Source organism: Cornus florida, unplaced genomic scaffold (genome assembly GCF_030987335.1).
Source record: "Cornus florida cultivar Cherokee Brave unplaced genomic scaffold, ASM3098733v1 CherokeeBrave_3.0.0_Hap2_Chr09, whole genome shotgun sequence".
Lineage (NCBI taxonomy): Eukaryota > Viridiplantae > Streptophyta > Magnoliopsida > Cornales > Cornaceae > Cornus > Cornus florida.
Window position 1 is genome coordinate 52180591 of NW_026775579.1, and position 2993 is coordinate 52183583.

At 38.2% G+C, this 2993-nt stretch overlaps 1 pseudogene; it reads left to right on the plus strand.

Annotated features, from left to right (window-relative positions):
• Positions 1-1069: 1069 nt before the first annotated feature.
• LOC132275784 (small nucleolar RNA R71) lies at positions 1070-1168 on the plus strand (annotated as a pseudogene).
• Positions 1169-2993: the final 1825 nt, after the last annotated feature.

Sequence of the window (2993 nt, forward strand, 5' to 3'; positions counted from 1 at the left end):
AGCGGTGTGCTCGGTGGCACCCGAATCTACAGTTTTCAGAAATGACTATTTTGCTCCTAGGGGCTTATTTGTCACATTTTTGATCTTTTCTTCCGCATCAGTTCTTGTTGAGTTCCACGACCTCATGGAAGGTCACTTTGACTTCTTAAAGTCTTATTTTCTGTTTTCGCTTTCGCATTCGGATCCGTTATCGGATCATCTTTACAGTTCATCACAGGACACGCTGGCCTAAAAACCAGGGTCTTCACACAAAGTACTAGCTATTTGCCCTACTTGGGTTTCTAGCTTTGTAATAGATTGAGAATGAGAATGAAGTAATTGTGTGTTTGCCTCTGAAGTGCCCAAAGCGGTCAAAACTTTCTCTTCAAAAGCGGGACTTCTAACATTTCCTTGGGAATGTGATGGTTGATTGGGAAAATGAGAATTTGAAAATTGGTTTCCTTGTGATTGATATGATGATCTAAAACCTTAGAAATCTTGGCTTTGCATTGGTGGTGGAATATACTTTCCTTGAAAACCGCCTTGGGAAGGGTTTGAGCCCTCCCCTTGGTTTTTCCAAGAGAAATTCGGGTGATTTCTCCAATTGGGATTGTAATGATTTCCATAAGGATTGTTCCCTTGATTAGTAAAAATGGCATTTGCTTGTTCATGATGCTCACTTTGCACATGTCCATGGGGACAATTGGAAGTAGAATGTAAAACACTTGAACAAGTCATACATGTCTCATTAGATGCATGATGAGAATGGTTAGGGAAGGAAGATACTTGTTTCGCCGAGTTTTGGTTGATCAAAAATTGATCAAACCTTTGAGATAATGATTTCATCTCGGCGGCAATTTCATTGGAGTGGTCTACTTAATGTAAGCCAACACTCTTCCTACCACTAGAATTTCTACCATTCTTCGAAGATAAAGTACGATGCAAAAAAATTTCACTCATGCTCTCATAAAGACGCCATACCTCATCCTCATGCCTATCGATGTAAGAGCTACCCATGGAAGCATCAACCATGCCTTTGTAATTGTCCAATAAGCTCTCAAAGAAATATTGAACTAATTATTATTTGGGCATGTCATGATGTGGACACTTCCTAAACAATTCATTAAAGCATTCACATGCCTCATGAAATGTTTCTCCATCCCCATGTGAAAATTCTCGAATTGAGGTTCTCATGGCATTGGTCTTAGAAACCGGATAGTACTTCTTCAAGAACTCTTGTTGCATTTCCGCCCAAAAAGTTATTGAAAAAGGCCTAAGATTGTTAAACCAATATTTTGCCTTGTTTTTAAGGGTGAATGGAAAAAGTTTAAGTCTTAAGACTTCTTCCGGCATGTCCGTATATTTTACGATGGAACATACTTCAAGAAACTCATCCAAATACTTGTAAGGTTCTTCACTTGGAAGTCCATGATAATTAGGAAGCATTTGAATGGTTTGTGGCTTAATTTCATAGTGGTGTGCTCTAAATAGCGGCAATTGAATGCATGTGGGTGCATTATATTCATTAGGCACATAGTGATCTCTTAAAGTAAGGGGAGGATTAGCAATTAGAGGCGCAACATGGGCACCTTGGTTGCCTTGAATGATGGGAGGTGGTGGAGCATAGATTGGCCTTGGCATTCCCAATAGAACTTAGCCTTGTTGTTGTGGTGGATGAACATATGGCCTTGGCATGTCTAATGGTACTTGTATGTTATCATAATGCACATTGGGGTAGAGGATACCTTGTTGGTCTATATGATCAAGGTCCTCCACATGGTCCTCATTGTGTCCTTCCATTGCTACAATGGATTGACTAGAACTACCTCTTCCCCTAGGGTTTCGAACAATGGATTCAAGATGAAAATTTAAAGGGACAAGAGTGGGTCTCAATGATCTACGACCATGCATGCACAATGTAACACAACAAGCAATAACAACAAACACTTCATCTTTACAACAAATCAACAATCAACAACCTTCCTCCACATACAATTTTCATACTCCCATGCTTTAACAATAATATGCAAGAAAAGTAAATTGCCTCCACGTGGGCTCTCGATTTATCTAAGAATTGAAATACTAGCCTCCACGCGGGCCGACGATTTAACTAAGAGATAAGTAAAGAAAAGCTCACAAAAGTCCTTTAGCACTTCAACTCCAAATTTATAGCTTAGCTTAGCAATTTTTTAGATTTTAACATTTTTCCTTACACACTTCGTTCCTTTGCTTAAATGCTCCTTTGCTTACCTTCTTAGCTCAATGCTCCTAGTCAATCAAGAACAAACACAATAAGTAACAAAAATTAAAAACACAGTAAAGACACGATCAAAAGAGTACTAATTCCTAATTGATTCCACAAATACGACGTTGCCAATCAAACAATCCCCGGCAACGGCGCCAAAAACTTAGTGGTGTCGGTCATCGCCCTCCAAAAGTTTATGCTTATGTGGCCAAGTTTTACATTTAGAAATTGTCACTACTACCTTTCACTAAAAATATAGCTAGGGTGAGTAGGGATTGTCCCAAGGGATTGAGTTGTCGTACTAGGTTGAGGAATCAAAATTAGGGTTAGTAGGTCAAGTGATCAAAATAGTGGTTGGTTGGTTGAATTAAACTAAATGCAAATTAAACTAAAGTAAGCAATAATGCAATATAGAGAATAAAAGAGAGAGAGATCTTGGGATTTAGAGATCACCACCAAGCATATCTTTTCTACACCTTTAATGAATGATTAATGAGGGGAAGAGCATATATTGCAACAAAGTGTGTGTGTGTGTGGTTGTTTCAACAAGTATGGATGACAAATTAAGTATATATTGTCTAAACAACATGATGAATAGCACAACATATCAAATTAAACCATTAATCTTTTTTTTAAACTCACAATTCAAACACACCACAAGGTTAGAGATACATGTTACTTGCTTTTCATAAGTATGAAACATCAACAACAAGCATGGATTGTCCTCCCATTTAACAACTACACTACCACTAAGCTAATGGCATGAAAT